This window comes from Mustela nigripes, chromosome 1 (genome assembly GCF_022355385.1).
Source record: "Mustela nigripes isolate SB6536 chromosome 1, MUSNIG.SB6536, whole genome shotgun sequence".
Lineage (NCBI taxonomy): Eukaryota > Metazoa > Chordata > Mammalia > Carnivora > Mustelidae > Mustela > Mustela nigripes.
This window is the reverse complement of record NC_081557.1, coordinates 223,665,644-223,674,610: the sequence shown is the minus strand read 5'-3', so window position 1 is coordinate 223,674,610 and position 8,967 is coordinate 223,665,644.

Sequence of the window (8,967 nt, the reverse complement as noted above, 5' to 3'; positions counted from 1 at the left end):
AGAGAGAGAGAGTGCAAGCGGGGAGGAGCAGGCAGAGGGAGAAGCAGTCTCTCTGCTGAGCAAGGAGCCTGATGAGGGGCTCATTCCAAGACCCTGGGACCATGACCTGAGTGGAAGACAGACACTTGACTGCCTGAACTTCCCACAATCCCTGGAAAAGCATGACTTTTAATGAGCCAGGCAAACAGATCCCATCTCATCTTATCTCATCTTATCTTATCTTATCATCTTATCATCTATCTTATCTTACCTCATTTAACCATCACAACAACAGTATGAAACTAAGACTATTATTACTCACTGTTGTCCAGATGAGGAAAGTGTATTCAGGAAAGATTTAGTAACTTGCCTGAAGTCATAGAACTAACAAGTGGTATAGTCAGGATTTGAACCCAGGCAGTCTGATTCCAGAGCCTATGCTTTTGACTTCATAATACATATAAAGGATAACTTAGAGCATAGGTAGGCTGTAATGCTGGTTCAGAATACACAAATACATTATTGTTAGAACACAACAGGGAATCCAGGAATGAAATAAAGGCAGATTTAGGAGCTATGATAAAGACAGCATTTCAAATCAAAGAAAAAAGATAAACTGGTATTTCATAGAGTATGTTGGAATAATTGGCTACCAATTTATTAAATTAAAAATAAACTAAAAAGTGCTACAAATATATTGGAGAAAAATCAGTTATTGATTGAGATTAGTTTTCCTTATGATGAAATGAAACCAAGAATATCACTGTATCAGGAAAAACTGACAAATCTGCATGAAAATGGAAGAAAAATCTCTTTGGTAAATTAGAGTACAATGAATTCTTATAGGTCATGATATAAATAATCCAATAATCTGAAATCTTTCAGATGTGAGATAAACATAGATAGATAGATATTAAGATTCCCTATGAAACCAATAAGAAAAAGTCAAACAACCCAATAAAAATATGGTCAAATGATATATTCAGGAAATTCACTGAAGAAATACTAATGGTTAGTAACCATTTAAAAAGAGCAAATTCCTACTAATAGTAAAAGAAGAGTACTTAAAGTAGCAACAAGACTCCATTTGCCACCTGTTGCCTAACAAAAATATTAATAGGCACTTTTGTAAGCTTGATGGCAGTGTCAACTGATAAAGACTTTTTGGAGCACAATTTCAGTATTTTTCAGAAATATATGTGTGTTTACTCTGTGGCCCCCAAAATTCTACTTTTAGAGGGATAAAATTTCCACTTTAGAAATAGTTGTGCCAGTGTGTAAAGATATGTATAGAAGGATATTTGTTGCTTTATTGTCTATAAATTTTTAAAAAATAGATGAAATGTAAGTGCTTACCCATTGGAGAATGGTTAAATAAATGAGGGCATAAATAGACTATCACTATTACTCAGCCTTGGGAAGAATGAGGTAAAATTTTACGTGCTGGTCTGGAAAGTGTCCACCACATATTCTTTTTTTTTTTTTTTTTTTAAGATTTTTTATTTATTTGTTAGAGAGAGAGAGAGATACAGAGCGCAAGCACAGGCAGACAGAGTGGCAGGCTAGAGGCAGAGGGAGAAGCAGGCTCCCTGCTGAGCAAGGAGCCCGATGTGGGACTTGATCCCAGGACGCTGGGATCATGACCTGAGCCGAAGGCAGCCGCTTAACCAACTGAGCCACCCAGGCGTCCCACCACCACATATTCTTAAGTAAAAACCCAAACTATTGCAGAACAACTTGAAAGAGTCCCAATGGCTACACTAAGGGAGTAAAAATTGAGAATGAGAAAAAGGAATAATTTTATATAGATATGTATCTTTTTTTTTTAGAGAATGTGTTTGGAAAATATAAAAATATTAACAGGAAAGATTCAAATATGATTTTTGAGCAGTGGTTATTTCTGGAGAGATGGACTAAGTAAGAAGGGATAATGGAGCTTGAGAGTATGCTTTTAATTTTATGTTCTGTATTTGAAATCAGTGCAGGAAGTATATGTGAATTTCACAGTAAAAGTCAGAGAAAAAACAAAATGGAAAAGAAATACACACAAAATATCATCCTAAGGTCAGTAGGTTTTACGGTTTTCTCTTTAATGTCTGGATCTACAAATAGAAAGAATGGCAGAGAGTATTTAGAAGAGAACGAGCTCCAACAGACCAAGCTGGATGACATTGATTCTAAGGTATTCAAGGAACGGGAAGATGAGGCCACAAAGCCATAAACGATTATTTTTTAGTTCTTAAGAAGAATAAAAGAAGCTCTTGGAAAATGAGAACAAATCATTCTTCTCAAAAAAAATTTTTTTTTTAAATGATGACCTTGGGTTTACAGGCTGGACATTTCAAACTCTGCTTATATCACTGCAAAGATAGTAGAGAAGAACCTTAAGCAAGTAGAAATACAACTGCTGGGATAAACAGGAAGTTCTGAGGGGAGCAGAGGGAGGGACGTCAGCATGAAGTGGCCCCTTAGACTTTCCGGTCACACTCCCATGGGCGGAACCACTGGCCCTTTGAAGATAGCTATGTGCAGGGCAAACACACCAGTCACACAATCAGGTGAGCTGAGTTACATCAGCTGTGCCACTTTTAAGCTCCAGGATTATGACCAGAATTCAGCCAGAGAAACCCAGCTCTGGTGTAATCCAGGAGTATTGGCCCTCTAAACTGTATCTTCCAGCTAGATCCAGATTATACAGAAGCTGATAGTCCCCAGTCATGTATCAACTATATTTTCCATCTCCTCTTTTCTCCTGGGGCCCCACCTAAAACTTAATATCTAGTGAAAAAGGGGCCCTTCTGCAGGTACTCCCAGGACGAGATAGGTTGGATCTGAGGGAGTCACTGACCAATTTTCAGTGATGCTTGGGTGGTTAGTCTAATGTCCACTTGTACAGCCATTGGCTGACTCAGCTTCACAAGGGCCTCACACCCTGAGACTGGGAAAGTTGGCTCCCGTAAAAATCAGGATAGTGTTAGGAAAAGGGGGAGATGTCAGAGGAAAATTAGATGTCTACTGTAACAGTCGCATAGCAAAAATCACCAAAAACACCTGAATCTTCGTTTTCTCGTTTGTATAATCCATGTGAAACCCCGTCTCATGAAGCTATCGAGAAGATTCAAGTTACATAAATGAAAATGCTTGTAATTCAGAAAGCACTATTCAAATATGAGATATTAATATAACTGTTGACCTTTAATAATAGGAAGAAAAAACTAAATGAGCAAGGTAAAAAGGAAAGAAAGAGAGAGAGAGAAAGAAAGAAAAAGAAAGAAAAGAAAAAGAAAGAAAGAAAGAGGAAATGTCATATAGAGGGGAAATTAATATGGCAGTGGAAAAAATGAAGGAGTAACATGACAGTTTGTTGAAGAATTACTCCTGACGTTTGCACAGGAGAGAAGAAATATCTGTCTGGAGCTGGGAGCCAGGAAAGGCTCAGCATTCTGAGATGAAGGGGAGCGTTCATGCTTGGCAGCCAGGGACTGGGGACGGCAGTCGCAAACAGCAGTGAGAACCCAAAATGAGCGCCAAAGACAGATGTTAACATTCTTTTGTAGACAAGAAAAATGCTGAACTCTTCTCAAAATGTAAATAAAGGCTTACTCGGCCTGCCTCTGTTCCCTGGCTCCCTGAATGGCCTTGAGTCGGCACTACACACATTTGGAAAGATAAAGGCATTAAGGTTTGCTTTATGAAAAGCAAACATTTGTCCAACATTTAACTTGTTAAGGGCTACCTGCGCAGGGTCATTAGATAATGCTTATTTCTCTGGAGGGAATAGGACTTTTCACTCCCGTGATAGAGAGACGTCTCGGTAGAATAGCAGCTTTGAAGGCCAACATCTGGTTTAAATGTCACCTCTGCCAAAACAAGACCTCTGTGCCCCATTATCTTACCTCCAGAATGGGGGTAACACAAATACTTGCTTTATAGGTATGCTGTGAGGATTTAGTGCATTAACACATGGAGACCAAAGTGCATGCAACAAATATTGGCCAAGATTATTATTATCATAACTAATCAACAACATTATATCAATCAAGGAGATTGCTCATCAAAGCAGATGTGAAACCAGGATCACAAGGAGAGCAAACATTTCCTTTTGGTTGCATGAAATGCCCCCCAAGATTAACAAAAGGAAGACGAGAAAAATGAGAACTTGTTAAGATCCACAAGGGCCAGGATTTTATCTGTTTTATCAGTGTTCCTACCACATTGAACAGTGACGGGAACATATTAAAGTGCTCCACATGTCATATGTCATGCAGTCCCACATGTTTTGTTTGAATTAGTCCTTATCATACTTTAAGGTAGATGTTATCTCCATTTTTATGCATAGCCCAAATAAAACAAGGCCACCTTAAAAGAAGCACAAATCCCACCTGATGGCATGAAGGTAACATGAACCCTCAGAAAAGCTGGAGTGGGGTGGGAGCAAGATGTGGAAGTTCATGATGGTGAGGGAGGAACATCATTGCACAGCTGTAGACCCTCTTTCCAAAACTCAAAATCTCACTCATCAAAGAGGGGTCCACAACCACTCTCTTCTTTTCCCTCTCTACCTCCTTCTCAGCCACCTGACATTCCCTGGTCCACTCTCCTCTCCACTTTCAAGTCTTTTCTCCCTGTGGTAGAAAATTTTCAAATTTTTCAAAAAAAAAGCCTTATTTTTCCTTATACAGTATGCTAAATTAGTGGTCAAGGGAAGCAATCACAAAACCTCAAATTTTTGTGTTCACTTTGCTTTGCATACAAGTTCTGCTGTGGTCTTCCCCAAAGACATTGACCCTTCATTCCTATTTGCCTTGGTCTTACTTGATTCTTCTACATGGGTTCTGACACTAAAGGAAACATTTCCCTTAGGTTCCACAGACCTTCTTCTTGACACTTGACCTTATTTTTTTCTCCCCTGAGTCAATTCTCATCACCATCGTGACTCTATCATCTGCCCTAAAGTCACCAGATTCTTGAAGGTTCATCCCACATCTTCCTAAAAGGGAGAGATCATCAGAAAATGGTGCTTCCCTCCCCTGCTACGCTCATCTGGAAACTTTTTACTCTAGCGTGATTCATTCTTCAATATCTCTTCAGAACCATGTAGAATAGGTTCATAACTTTATCTATTAAAAACTGAACTAATCAATGATTCCTAGCATAGAAGTTATTAAAAGACATAGCCTCTAAAGACAAATGTGGTAAACTTTTCTTATAACAAAGAAATTGCCTCTCTGCTTGCTGTAGTGGGACAAGGCTTACTTTCACCCACTGTCTCAATTAATATTTACTCCTAGACAAAATATTACCAACACTTATTGTGAAATGGGTAATGGAAACCATGTTTCTCCATAGGTAAAGGAATTTCTTCACATTTCACATGCTTTGCTGCCTGGGTCTTCAAGTTACTCACTTGTTCTATGATTTGGACATCTCCCCAGTAAGAATTCTCTACTTGTAAATTACTTTGAGCTACGGCAGACAGTGCTGAACTCAGAGGTTTCCCATCACTGTGAATTTCCTGATGTTAAATCAGTGACGTTTGTAACTAAGCTGAGTTCCACTTTTCATTCTTCTGCCTGAATTCTCTGTTATGAGTAAGGAGTGACATTGGTTAGAGATATTCTCACCTTCTTTGTATTTATTAGGATTTATTCAGTGTATGAATTGCCAATGTTGATTCCAGGCTTCTCCGCATCCGTTACTTATGTGGACTTTTTCCCCCTTTTGTGAATTCTGTGGTGTTGTTAGATGTTTACACAGTGCCTGAAGGAATTCTTACAATCATGAGATTTGTAGGCTTTTCTCAAGTATGCATTGTCTCACTCTATGCGACTGGCATCCTGTTTGAAGACCTTGCCTTCCAAAGTCATTCTACTCATTGGTTTCATCTTCGTTATTAATTCTGTGGTGCCTAGTAAGGTGTGAGCATTTGGTAAAAGCCTTTCTATGCCATTACATTCACAGACATCAATCACAATATAAGTGCCCCAGTAGAGAGTAAACACTGAACAGTGGCTAAAAAACCTTTCATATTTATCATATCTAGAGCATTTTTCCCCCAATATATATTCTTTGATACTAACTAAGGTGCCATCCAGGGGCTAAAGACCTCCCTCCCTATGTCATGTTCACACTTTTTTATTCCAGCATGAATTCTGTGATGTTGATAAAGCTGTGAACACTGATGAAGGCCAGCACCCCTTCCTGACTCTCCTAGAAATTTCCCACAGAATGAAATTACTGCTCTTGAGCAAAATAATTCAATCCTTTTCAAATTCACTGCATTTCCAGATTATTATTCTTACATAGGTAATGTTAACCTTCATTGTAAATGTGTTTCTTTTGGAACTGTGATCATGTGGATGGTAGTTATGCATTCTCCCTGTGGGAGAAAGGTGTTGGACAGAAAGAACTAACTTCAGGTGAAAGCTTTCCCTAAATTTGTTATCTTTGTGCTCTTTTCACAGAAGGACTTCTGTTATGGTTACCTCTGCCTTCGAACTGATCACCTTCTTCCCAGTTTTTGGCTAAGCAAAACTATCTTTAGGAAATAGTTTATAAGATTTTCCGTCACTAATCCCTACATAATTCTTGATACAAACCCAACATTGGAGTTCACCTCTTTGTCATACAGATCGCTTCCCTCTCTATAGATGGCTGGCTCTGTGGAATGTGTTTCTGATGGGACACATGATGAGAACTGAAAACTCACAGCCACTGTGACAGGTAGAATAATGGCTCCCCAAAGACACCTATGTCCTAATTCCTGGCACCTGCGAAGATGTCACCTCACACAATAAACAGGCTTTTGTAGAGGTGATTAAGTTAAGGACCTTGCAATGGCGAGATTATCCTAAATTATTTGAGGATAATTACGTTGGGCCCAACGTAATCAGAAAGTCCTTAAAAGTGGAGGAGAGAAGCAGAAATGGAAAGACAAGGAGGGAGATGGGATCAAAGAAGGAAGGTCCGGGTGCCTGGGTGGCTCAGTGGGTTAAGCCGCTGCCTTCGGCTCAGGTCATGATCTCAGGGTCCTGCGATCGAGTCCCGCATCGGGCTCTCTGCTCGGCAGGGAGCCTGCTTCCTCCTCTCTCTCTCTGCCTACTTGTGATCTCTCTCTGTCAAGTAAATAAATAAAATCTTTAAAAAAAAAAAAAAAAAGAAGCAAGGTCCACGTGATGTGTTGTAAGGACTGTGCCTGCTTTTGCTGGCTTTAAAGATGGAGGAAAGGGGCCATGAGCCTCCAGAGCCTGGGAAAGACAAATATTCTCCCCTAGAGTCTCCAGAAAAAAAAACCATAGCCCTACTGACAGTTGCTGTTAAGTCCAATGAGACTCGCCTGACTCCTAACCTACAGAACTGTAAGGTAATAAATTTGTGTTGTTTTAGGGCACTAAGTTGGCAGTAACTGTTATGGCAACAACAGAGTACTAGTACAGCAATGGTGACCACCAGCCCTGCAGCCATGATGGCATATGGGGAAGACCATCTTTGCATCCTCGTCTGTGGCAAACCTGGGGGCATGCCTCTCTGATCTCCCTTCAGGACTGAACCTACTGTGATATGTGACACATGTAACAGCTGACAGCCTTAAAGGGCTGTGCCTACAGGACCCATCACAATGTTTACAGAAAGGACATCTCCTCCCTGGGCTACACCCAGCGGATGACTAAGCATGGTGTGCGCCCCAGAGCTTGGCCATTCCTCCTCAGCAGCCTGGCCAAGACTTCCACAGAGCTGCACTGCCAACTGAAACTCTTATTCAATCCGTCTTTCTTCACAGATGTCAAATTTCCCTCCTGCTTGTCCTGCTTCCTCTCCCTTTTATCCTGCAGATATCCACCAACACCCCCAGCAAATCTCAATATTTCTAATTCCACCTTGGTGTCTGCTTCACAGAAGATCCAAAGCAACACATCTTCCAAGGCCCAGCTCCAGAATTCCCTTGGTCTTACAGTTACCCATGAAAAAGTCTCCCATTTGCTCCTTTCTAATCACCACGGTCTCCCTTCACATTTCTCTTAAATAACTGCCCCCCCCCTTTGTTGGTTTCTTTAATTTTCCTCTCTACTTCTCACCCTGATGGAAACCTTCCAGAGCTCTGATTAAGCAGGCAAAGATCCTTGCTCATTTCAAGTGTGATGAAATGTGGAATACGTGTGTGTGCGCGCGCGCGCATGTAGAAGAGTCTTAGTATTAATAATCTAATATCCTTCCTTCTTCCCCTGTCACATGAAGATAAGGGATCCAAGGCTTAGAAAGTTTGAATAACTTGACCAATTTCACATCCTGAGAATATGATAAAATCACTTTCAATTCCCGATTTTGCTGACTGCAAACCCATATTATTTCAAATAGTGTATGTTCTGTGTGTGCAAATGTATTTGTGAAGACTCCCATAGGTGTTTACTCTAGGATTCAAATGCATCTGGAAGAGTAGGGGAAGAATCACATCAAGACCCCTTTTCTTGAGGAACAAGAATCTTCATAGGAAAACACTCATCCCAGGCTAGAATTCAGTGTGCAGATGTGTCCAAGTTCAGCAGGATTACCATGGGGGGATGGGCTAGAGCCCAGTGTGGGATTCCATACTCACTTCTACAGTCTGCCTTCTGATGACCCAGACACTGGGGACTCACACCTGGGTCCTGGAAGAAGAAATTATAGTAACAAGCTGGTTCTCAATACATGAATAGAACTAAAAACACTCAGAGTTAGAATAACCACCTTTAAAAAAATAAGTTTCCTTAAAAAAAAAAAAAAAAAGGATTTATTTATTTATTTTAGAGAGAGGAGGGGAGCAAACTAGCATGGTTTGGGGGGGTAGACAGAGGGAGAAGGAGAGAGACTCAAGAAAATTCCGTGCTGAGCACGGCCTGACATAGGCCTCAGTCTCATGACCCATGAGATCATGGCCTGAGCCAAAACCAAGAAGTCAGATGCTTAAGCAACTGTGTCACCCAGGTGCCACAATGTATCCAGTTTTAATAA